At 39.6% G+C, this 11,054-nt stretch overlaps 1 protein-coding gene across 5 annotated transcripts in view; it reads right to left on the reverse strand.

Annotated features, from left to right (window-relative positions):
- Nucleotides 1-5,847, reverse strand: part of LOC107399647 (uncharacterized) — a 92,725-nt gene extending 86,878 nt beyond the window's left edge. For all 5 annotated transcript variants that reach the window (XR_013045834.1, XR_006065167.2, XR_006065176.2 and 2 more), the window contains exons 1-3: nt 5,746-5,847; nt 5,284-5,427; nt 2,897-2,956 (exon numbers count right to left, since the gene is read on the reverse strand). The gene's annotated coding sequence lies outside the window, so the exon portion shown is untranslated. The remainder of the gene's footprint in view (nt 1-2,896; nt 2,957-5,283; nt 5,428-5,745) is intronic.
- Nucleotides 5,848-11,054: the final 5,207 nt, after the last annotated feature.

Below are 11,054 nucleotides of genomic sequence, written 5' to 3' on the forward strand. Positions count from 1 at the left end.
TATTTTTCAAAAGGACTATGACAAACTGTTAAAATCTTTAAGATTTTGATGATTAACTCTATGCCATATGTTCCTATTCACTACGTGTGACCTTATCTTTCTGTCTCTAAGGAAACTCCTAGCCTAGTAATTTATTTCAGGATTTGCATTTGAACTGTGAACTCAATTGTCAGAAAAATGAGGGAAATTCAAGGATTTATACATGACAAGCGTACTATGGCTAAATAATGTCAAGCAACATCAAGGACATCAATATGTGACTTAGAGACATTACTAAGGATGCAAAATGTTCTGTTTGCTAGTATTATTAGAAAATCATAAAGTCTAGCAATGTTAGAAGGACTCAAGGTCGTTACAAATGTATACAAGCCATCTCCCAAGAAATAGATCAGGAGAAAAGAATAACTTAATCAAATTAGAAACACCATTAATACAATCTTTGCATTCCAAAATCTGAACATTTCTTTTTTAGTAAGTCGCAGACAATTAAGCTTTGAATATAACTTTTATTTTCTTAAACCATTCTAGTATCATTGATGGCCATGAAAATTAAAATCTCTCATGGGTTCATGAATATAATGCGATACAAACCTGTGGATAAAACTTTATCACGAATCCTTGCCAACCTGCTAGAATAGTTACTCGGGATGATGTCTTCACTCACTATCTCCGAAGGCCCAGCCCCTGGCAGTTAACATTCTGTAATCATTTTACTAGATAATATTGTTTGGGAAAAATAAACTAAGGTAGCTTAAGGAAATATTTAATGGAATGACACAAGGAACTTCTTACTGCCAGGAAAAGGCATTCCAAGAACCCTTTGAATAACAATATTCCAAGACCAAACACAGACCTTTTGATATTTCAGACACAATCTCTAATGAGACAAATTTGGGGCCAGTTTTCAGCCCGAACTCTGACAAATAGGTTAGGTAAATAGCCTCGAAGACAATACATCTTTCTAGAAGACAGGTAAGAATAATGGTACATCAAAAGACAAAATTAGAGTAGGCAATGAAAAGATACCCTCTTAGTACCCAGCTGTACTATAACAAAGATGTTTGAAAAAGAATATTATTTACAAAATAAAAGCAGATGCCAAGATATTTTCAAATATATCACAAGAATGGAATAATTTAATCAGATATGAGAGTTTAATTTTACTTTGATGAAAAAAATGGAACTAATGGTGTATTCATTCAGCAGGATTATATTCTGACTTTAAATATTCACTCCCATCAAGTTAAATTGTATTTTTTAATTCCGAATTAGCATTTAGAACAATGCAGTTTAGAAGCAATTGACTCTGTGTAACTTGCACAGGAAAAATTGATGTAAGGATTTCATTTGAATTCCATGAAAACTGATCCACTGTGTCACAACTTCAGGTCCCAAAGGCTTTTATTCTGTAAAAGCTACGTGATTAACTCTACTTGTGTGTACAGCTCCCGAAAGAATTGAAGTGCAAAGATGTTCCTGGTAACATTAACTGGAATCTCATTAAGCTGATATATCTGCATTTACCTATTAATAAAAAACATATCATGTCTGCATATTTATGGACATTATTTCTTAGTCTAATTTAAAATTTTAAAAACATGCACACATCAGTCATTTCTTCTGTTTCTAGGTCTCCTCTGACTTGCATGCCATTTTCTGACTGCCCTTTAAACCATGGGCTATCATCTTGAGAACTCCTTCCTTTAAGAATCATTAGGATATGACAAGTAAAAGCAGATGCAAGCTGGAAATACTGTTTCATCTCAAGAGCGGAGCTGAGATAAAGGCAGTAAGACTTTCCTGAAACAACTTTTACATAAGGATAAAATGACTCCTGCATACAAGAAAACAATTACCAGCCAACATTAATAGCACCAGAAAATGGCAAGCTAGAATGAGCAATAAAAACATAGCATTCGGAGTGAGATATTAGAGAGTCGCTATTAAAATATCTTACTCAATTTCTATTACACCTTAAAATGAAAGTCATCAAAATGTCATTACAGGCCTTTTCCCCAGATTCTTTAGAGTGAATTGAATCGTTTCTGGAAATGGAGTGCTATCCAGGATTCACTTAAAATCCTCTGCAATAACAGCAAAGCAAAATACATCGTGAAATTTTTGACATCTTATATTACAACAATAAGCTTATATACGTACCAGGATGTATTTGTCTTCAGATGCCTACAATTAAGTATTTCTTTTGAAATTAATGACTCACAGAAAAATGCTGCCTTCCAGAAGACCTGAAGCCAGAAACCCAAGCAAAGGGAGCCAGAGCTCAGCTCTGCAAAACTGAGGTTCACAAAGCACACATACAGCAGTTGAAAAAAAAAAAAAAACTTGTGAAAAAAAAATCAATTATTTCAAAATTATTCCAAGCCACCATGTATTACTCCAGCAAGGCAGCATGGAACTTTTGAAAGCTTCTCAGCCAAGAGTTGAACAATTAAACAATAAAAGCATCTTTACCCTGGCTTTGGAAAACTAGGACCCTGTAAAGAATTTTCAAGCCAGAAGAGATCTTTGACATGCTGTAGCTCTGGCTGAAGTTTGCTAGTTCTAACAATAACATCTCCACAAAGTAAAGATTATTTTTACCGGCACCCCCACCCCCACCCCCATGAGGATGGACACCAAAGCTATCAACAGCTCTGGATTCCCAAGGCTGAAAAGAAGCATAGGAGGCACCTGATTGCACTTGGTTAACAAAAGCTAGGCAGTCTTTTGCAAATGACTTAACAATACAATTTCAACTGGTTCTCTTCAAGCCTAATACGTTAAAAGAAAACTATTCAGAATTTAAATAGTCATATTTAGAAAGCAGTTTTTCCCAATGCTCTTAGTAAAAAGCACATGCAATGTTTGAAAAAACGGTGATTTTTTTTTCCTTTACCTTTCAGTTCGAGGAGGGCGTCACTTCTCCTGGATCCCATTTTCCGGAGGATAGTCAGTGCTGGTCGATTTAGAATAAAAACCATTAACATATTACTTAAAAAAAAAAAAAAACCAAACCCCAAACCTATCAAGCCGCTTTGAGAAGGTCCTAGTGGCAATACACGCCTTTCCTGATTCCCATTTCCCATCATCATCTTATTTGCTGTGTCTGTTGCCCGCAGCATCCATCAATTAGCAGTTTTTAAGGGAGCAGGACCGTACTCGGGCTCATCTGCTGAACGGGGCTGCGTTCTCCACAGCCCCTGAATCACCCAGGCTCCTTTCTAACAAGGGTCTAGAAAGCAAGCGACCCGGGTCCGTTCAGTAGCACACAAACGCTACGTTCCTGCGGATTGCCGATATCGGACCCAGCAACTTTCCCTGAAAGAGCCAGCCTGCAGTACCGATCCCTAGCACCGAGCTCGTCCGCCTGGGTTGTGCCTTAGCGCTTGGGCAAAGCGACGCTCACCGGCTCAGGGGAACTAACGCTGACTTAGTCGGTGCTGGCGAATGCGGCTACGCGCCAGGGCGGCCCCAGTTGAGAAAGAGAGGACAGCGAAGCACCCTTCCTGCCTCCCTCGGTCCACCTACCGTCTCATCATGCGCCTCACAAATGAAATGCTAATAGACGCGAGGACTGATGCCAATTTCCTGCACTTTGCTCAGCGTTTCCGCGGCCCCAACACAATAAAAGATAGCTGTTTGCGGAGAATGCCTTGTTCCATACCATTAACTCCGAACAAAACATATTTTTAGTGGGACAGCGGTGTTTACTCGTAAGAACTGATGAATTGTTCTGCACCATATATCACCCACAGACAAAGACTTTCAGCTACAGTTTTGGACATAAATCAAGGTACATGTTCCTCAATTTAAAAAAAAAAAAAAAAAAAAAAAAGACTGCTTAAGTCCTTCAAACCACAGAGATTGAGGTCAGGCTGGCCATAGCAACCACAAGCAGAACGTGGGCTTCCAGAAGGACCTAGCAACCGATAAATGAGTTCAGATCTCTTTTCATCTCCACTGGTGTGAAAGCCAAAATTAAAAAGATTAGATCGCCCTGCACCCATCACAAAAGGTACCACAATGAAAAAGTCATTTCCAGCCTCTGAATCGTATCAAATAAATAACATTCATCCTTGCTATAATGAACAACTTTCAAAGTAAATTGAATCTCCATAGCCCGGCTTTCCCTGGCCGAACAGTATTTACATAACAATATATCACAGGAAGACCTGAAAGGATCTTGTAAATGGGGAGCTGGGGATGAAAACATCTTTAGCCCAGATCCCTGCTTTGCAGAGCCCCTCATATAAACAGTGTCTTGCACCACGAACACAAACAATGTTTTTAAACTGTGGGAAATGAAAGTTCTTAGATACCTTTTAAAATGCCTGGACTCACCCTGCGAACTACCTTTGTGGCGCAAAAATGAAGATAAAAGAATCACTTACTGCCCCGATCCACGCTCTAGACTCATTTTGTGACAAAGAATTTTCACCTGTGTGGATCCTTGTCTCTTTGTTCATACCAGCAATCTTTGATCCCACAGAGCTTTTACATGGTACTTAAAATAAAAACACATTTGCAGATTTTTCATTCATCATTTGCTATTTCCTCGAAAGTCCAAGACACCCTCTATTGTCATGACAATAATGTCTATGAAGTTTTAGGAATGTCTCCACACACAGCGTTCATCTTCAGCAGCTTAACTGAGACTGGATGTCTCCTAGTCACTAAACAATAAATTAAGGGCTGGTCTCCAAATCACATCAACTCCCCGAAACTATTGTACCCTGCATATGTTTCAAATAGCGTGTATTCAAAGTAAGACAGTCAAGGCTATGGCCAAAATATACCAACCTAATCTTAGCTCTTTGTGGAGGCTTGCATAGATATTACTATTTGAACTCCACAGGGAATCTCATTAATTTTTAAAAGTCTCTGACCTCAGTACAGTTGAGTGTAAAAATAATTACAAATTAAGAATGAAAGAACACCACTTGAATTCTGCACAACCATATGCTCCCCCTTGCACAAAATGTTACTATCGTCAAACAGATATTCCTTTTTTTTACAGATACAGATTTAAACAGCATGATAAATGTCACCACACAGGCATAAAAAGCAGCTCACCCTTCCTCCAGCCCTGCTCACACCTCACCTCTGAAGATTCTAGTAACACAAAGCCCTGTGTGAACACAGACAGGTTCCCAGGCAAGGACGGCAGAGAAGATGCCCTCTTAAATACATTTCCCTATAGAGACTTCCTTTTTCAATCACAAATGTCTTTCTCAGTCACAAAGATAGCAGAAATGCAAGAACTGCATATAAATATGTTCTTACCTAAAACTTGTTAGAAGAATGTTCCTGTCATTGTGGTCACCTCCTCCGGTTCCCTCTCTTGCCATCACGGGAATTGGCTCCTCCGATATGTTGATTACTCTGTGCCTCAGTTACAGCTGGGACACTCATCTGCCTGCATTGAACCTACGAAAGGAAATGAGAGAGGAAGGGTGGCGGAAAGAAAATGAGAGAGAGGGAGGGAGGGAGGAAGAGAGAGAGAGAGAGAGAGAGAGAGAGAGAGAGAGAGAGAGAGAGAGAGAGAGAGAGAGAGAAGGCAACAGAGAGAGACTAACAGAGAAAGAAAGCAAGCGAGCATAACTACTGACTTGAGACTGGGAACCTAAAACCTCTAGCCAAGTGAAACCAGGACAAAAATGATCAAAGCTTTGTCCTTCATCAACACAGTCGACAGCTATTTTTTCCCCTCCTCTAAAAAGTAGGGCTGTCATTGGGGATTCTCACCAGGAAGGCGCAGACAGAGGCAGACCTTCTCCAGAGTGCTAGCGCTGCCCAGCAGCCCGTGCAGAATACAGGTACCTATTGTTCCAGAGACAGATATGTAGCCAGCCAGTCAGCCTCTGACAGATCTCAGCAAACCAGCGAGCCTGCCTTCATTTTAACTCCTTCTTTCCTAGTGCCTTTTGCTGAGAAGCACAGGTCTTTTCATTACCCATGAGAAATAACTGGGGCTGAGGCTGGGGAAGGGGGGATGTCTCATGGCAGGGACTAAACCTGCATCTTTTACAAAGAGGGACTTTAGCTACTAGTCTTGAAATTTGCATTTGATGGTAACTGTCTTCTTTTTCTGGGAAGAAATGAAGTGTTAGATGAGAAGAAGACAGTGCGTAAGAGAAAAACCTTGACATGTAACATGAACAGGGCTGTCTATTCAAAAAGGACGATGAAAATCAAGGTTATTTCAAATATCCTGACTGTGGATATATATGTCCCAGCACAGATGGGGTTCCCTAAACCAAGAGGGTCCCAGGCTTGAGCATAGGGGTAAAGCCCATTTAAGACATTCTCTATAAAAGCCAACCCCAGTAAATCTGTTTCCCTAGGGTTTGGACTCATTTTGGTCCCCCGTCTCCCCTCCCCCTTTTTAATAAGCTCTACTGTTTTCTCAAGAATCCCCCCCCCCAAATATCTCTCATCTCCAGTTCCTCACCAATGCCTAAATCATGCAAAATTACAGAAGCTTGGAGAAAAATGACTTATTCTCCGTTCTTGTTGGGCCTGAAGATCCAGACAGGACATTTGATTCTCTAAATTCCAAGACCTCAGCAGACCACACTGTGTTCTAGTTTTTACCTGTGTGTATTAATTGAGTGGTTTTCCTTCATGGGGTGCAAATGGAAGCTTTGCTCTTGGTTATATGACAATAATGGAAAATAGGGAAGAGAATGAATAAAAGAAAAGTAGCTTGTCACCGAGTTAAGACAAGGAAAGACCATGAGCCCTCTACTTTCCCTAGAATGAACGTCATACATTGTTGCCAGAATTTCCCCAAGGAAAACTGTGCATATTCTGGAATAGTAGGTACGCTGTGGAGAGCAGAGAGGGTTATGAAATTCCTTTGTAAAATCCACACTCAGGCATCACTTTACAAAGCCAGAGGGTAAATACTCAGAGCAATAGAAGGAGATTTAGTCATGCATGGCTGTTAATGGTAATGAGACATGTAGAACACAGCTATGTACTGCCGAACAGCTTCTCCCAGCACTTAGGGTCTGCTTTATTTATTTTTTAAAAGCAAACTAGATTACATCAGGGTGTTTTAGAAAACTCTGCATGGGGATAGGGGGCACTAAAAAGTGTAGTGGCTCTTCTAAATTCCAGCATTTTGAAACCATGTTGAGCCATGCTGCTTTAACTAGGACTCTGAGCAGTTAATATAGGCTTTAGAAACCCAGAAGCGAAAATTGCTTAACTTGGTGACATCTGAAAAAACCACCTTAGGTTCTCTACTCAGGGGACTTAGACCCAGGAAGCCAGCTGACTTCACCTGAGCAAAGAGAAAAAGTATGAATATTTTCTTACTAACACATCTAATGTTATCGTATAAGCCGAGAAGAAAACAAGAGGATGGATCTTATAGCTGATTTCTTCTCTGGGTGTAATCTGATTTTTTTCCCCTAAGCCCATTTTAGAGAATGTGTTCTCGGTTTGGTCCACAAACAACTTTGTTGTGACTATCCTAATAGCAAAATAGCAGAAGCCCATTCAATGAGTTCAAGGAAGATAGGACCTCCTACAGAAGAGCCCTGGATCTCAGCAGAGGTGACACCTATTCCAAGCTCTTAGTGCTGCCCCTAGGGCTGCAGTTGAGAAGGGACATGTAGCCTCTCACTCCTGAGCACATGAGAAGACATAGGAGTAAGGGCGTTTAATCAGAGCATCACCCAGCCCCTATCCAGACGTTATCTTTTATGCCCTCCCCCTTTGGATCTTTCTGTTCCTCTTCTGTTCTCTTCCGAAAACTAGCTTTGGTGTGCCAAACTGGTTTTAAATATTCAGCTCTTCACATGTTTGAATACGGAGAGTTCTCACAGTCAGGGTGCGCCATTTTCTGGGTGCAGGTGAAGAGGGCTATCAATATTAATGAGAGTCATATGCACAGGGAAACACACAGCAGACATGGTATGGAGAGTGTAAGCACGTAAGTGTGTCTTCTGGGCTTAAATAGGTTTCAGAATTTGTGCCGGGTACACATTTTTATATGCTTTGGAGTTTGGGAAAGATCTTAGTGTTGTTGTTGTTGTTGTTTTCCATAAAGTTACTACTAGGATGCCTGTGTCAGCCTACAATCCCTCATGTTAGCTCTAAGCTTATATTTCACAGCCACCCCAAGGTGCCAAATAAGTCCCTCCAAGTAAGAGTCCAACAGGATGTGCCAACTGTTCTTTGAAAGGAAAAACAAACTGCCATGTGCTGGGTCTGTGAAGTCTAAACACAGGAGAGTGTGGGGCCCTACCCTCCACAGCTGCCAGGGTACTCTAGGTCCTCTGATGTTAGGTATTAACTCTTGGTGTCTATATAGCTTGATCTGAGAGATCCAAGATGGAGTTTGCCAGAAGAGATGTGGAAGGAAACATAATGTCTTCATTATATTAGAGAATATTCCAATTTTTTATAATCCCCCCCCTCAGGACATGCCACAGTCTGATTCAGTTATTCATTCACACAATAAACCCCATGCTGCTTTGACTTCTGAAGGACTCTTCAGGAATGCTTGAAGTAACTCAACTCCAGTTAAGTTAAAAATAGTCTCTCCACCAAATTAAACATTATCTAAGTTCTCCATGCAGCTATTAGATACATAGAAAATCACCTCTGTGCACAATCTACAAATGGCTTAGATTACATATTAAAATTCTAATTAAAAGTCCCTGTCTTATCTACATTGGCTGATTTGAGATTACAAAGTAAATTCTGATTTGGAGTAAAAACTTGTCAGGAATGGTGATTTCTGATGGGTGCACATTAATGACAGGATTGTAGAGATTTTTGTAATAAAGAGAACATTAAAGCAATGAACAAATTCTGAGACTCCCTTCAGACCATGGCTACTTAGTGTCCTAAGATCTCCTGTGACTTCTACTCCCCAGAACTTTGCTCTCTTGAAAGTTAGTGAACAATAGTCAGGAAAGCTAACCTTCCTTCAAGACACAAGGGGGAAGTATTGGCATAAATGACAAAGAAAATGGAAAGATAAAATAAAAAACCCAACTATGTTATTCAGAAAACATGTAATAAAGTATAAACCAAGGCATTGCAGGATTTCAGTCCCAGAATGCAATACAGGTTGGTTACCTGGGTTTCCATTTAATTCACTGTTAGATAAAAATACTGTTTCAGGGAGTTTTGTTCTAAAAGGTCATGGATAATTTAGTGGAAAATATTAGGAGGTACCTGACACCCTCCAAAGCACACAGTCTTTCTAGTAGGAGCAAAATCACACATTTCCCCCATTATTCTTTCACTGTCCCACGATTTGAACTGCTTTGTGATTTAGCTGATCTATTCCCTGCCATACAGTTTAAATGAGATAACTACTTGGCTTTAGAAAAGCCCTGTGAGGTATTTTTATTCATCAGTTAGTAAGCAGTAGGATGCTTTGAAATAATGGCAGCACACCCTGCCTTCCTTATTCTAAAGTAGCTGCTGGAAGTCAAGTCAGTGAACACACACCCAGGGAAGAGAATGTTAATATTTTGAGTGGCAGCAATAGGAAAACATTTGCATTGTAACATGTGTAAATGAAACAATATGTTGTTCTGTGTTCCTGTAAATGTGTTTCCAAGTACTCCCAGACTTCCAGCACAATGAATAAGAAGTCAACATGAAACTGACTGATGAGAGTTGATATCCAACACAAAAGCGTTTCACAGAAGTTAAGAAACTCCCACAAGGGGATTAGTCAAGGGAAGAAAAAAAATGGAAAAGATTTCGCTACATTTACTTTGTATCTTTGCATAATCCTTTAAAAAATAGAACATTCTAGAACAAACATTTCCTTCAGGAATTCCCATTTTGGAAGTTTTTCTTGATAGACACCCATTCATTATTCTATAGTCAGAGCTTTGAGTGAAATAGGACCAACCTGGCTTCTCCCAGAAAGAGCTTTACAGCAACTGGTGGTGTCCGGATACAGGAAGAGTCTCACAGGAAGGGCTCCAGTCTTAAGTTTCTGTCCTATGCAATCTTTCCCCATCCAAATCTTTTGCTGAAAGTCGGGATAAGGTGTCATTTATTAACATGGCAAAGCCATTACAATCTGAACCAAAATGTTATTGGACATTTCCCTAGCCACTACTGTTTAAAGAAGTCTTTAAAAAACAATTTCATTTCCTTCCACCCAGTCAAGTTTTCTCCACAGATAATTGACTTTCATTATATGCACAAAAAGCATCAGTGAAGTCAGTATGCATGAGGCATTTAAATATTTTCAAATGAAAGTATGTCTGTATTCCTGTTTGGGTGCCCAAACACACTCTCATTGGATCATTAACAGTCCTCGAAGGTAAGAGAAAGTACCCTTGGAAACTGGAAAGGCCACGCAAACAGCCGGGTTCCTCATTAGTAGAGAAAGACGTACAATAGTAAGTGAACTATTTTAAGCAAGTTGCCTACAGAGCCCTGTGTCCCTCCCTGGCGATCATGCTGACTTTGGGCAGCCTCCCTCCTGGAAAAGTTCTGTCTTGTTCTTTCTTTTTTCCCTAAGTATCCTTTTAGGATTTTAGGGCTAATGTCAGGATACTCTCAAGTGTTTGCGATGCTAGTATGTGAACACTAATTGTTCATAAGAACCTTGAAACATTAGATTAGCAATGTTTATAACTGTCTAAATATAGCATGACAATATGAAATCAATCAATTACCATGTACATCATTTTCGACATTTCAATATATCCCCACTGTAGTAAAATTGCCTTAAACTTTTTAAAAAGCAACAGTTACTATTGCTTGAGAATTGAACTCATGAAATAATAATCAATTGTAAACATTGGAGAAATAAGTATAGTAGCTGTTCAATTCTAAAACAGAATCTACTTACATGAATATCCATCTTCTTTTGATTTAAGAATCTATTCTTGAAGTTGAAGAATTTCAGTTTTTGAGAACTTTTCCATGTCTTCTTGGCCCCGCGGTTCCTCTTCCACTGGCAAACTATTATCCAATTTTAAAAAAAGCCATATTTAAATAGCAATTCAGCTACTTTATGAAAGTCATCAAACTTCTGAGCACCGACTTCTATTTGGAAACTCCTT

This window comes from Peromyscus maniculatus, chromosome 18, assembly GCF_049852395.1.
Source record: "Peromyscus maniculatus bairdii isolate BWxNUB_F1_BW_parent chromosome 18, HU_Pman_BW_mat_3.1, whole genome shotgun sequence".
Classification (NCBI taxonomy): domain Eukaryota; kingdom Metazoa; phylum Chordata; class Mammalia; order Rodentia; family Cricetidae; genus Peromyscus; species Peromyscus maniculatus.